Below are 323 nucleotides of genomic sequence, written 5' to 3'. Positions count from 1 at the left end.
TTATTCAAAAAAATTAAATACTCGTCAATTTTTTAATACCTATAAAACATTTTTTAAATAAGTGTTCAATATTTTTAATACTTATTCAACATTTTGCAATTAGTCGTTGAACATTTTTCAAATTTTGTTCAACAGTTTTCATATACTCGTCCAACATTTTTATAATACCTATTCAACATCTTTCCAAATCCTTGTTCAACATTTTAAATTTTTATTCAAGATTTTTCAAATACTTGTTCAATATTTTTCAAATTCTTGTTCAACATTTTTTAATACTTATTCAACATTTTTCAAATGTGTTTTTGAAGTGTGTTTTTTGTAAT

The sequence above is a fragment of the Triticum aestivum genome, chromosome 3D (assembly GCF_018294505.1).
Source record: "Triticum aestivum cultivar Chinese Spring chromosome 3D, IWGSC CS RefSeq v2.1, whole genome shotgun sequence".
NCBI lineage: Eukaryota > Viridiplantae > Streptophyta > Magnoliopsida > Poales > Poaceae > Triticum > Triticum aestivum.
The sequence above is the reverse complement of the archived record's forward strand: the minus strand, read 5'-3'. Positions refer to the sequence as shown.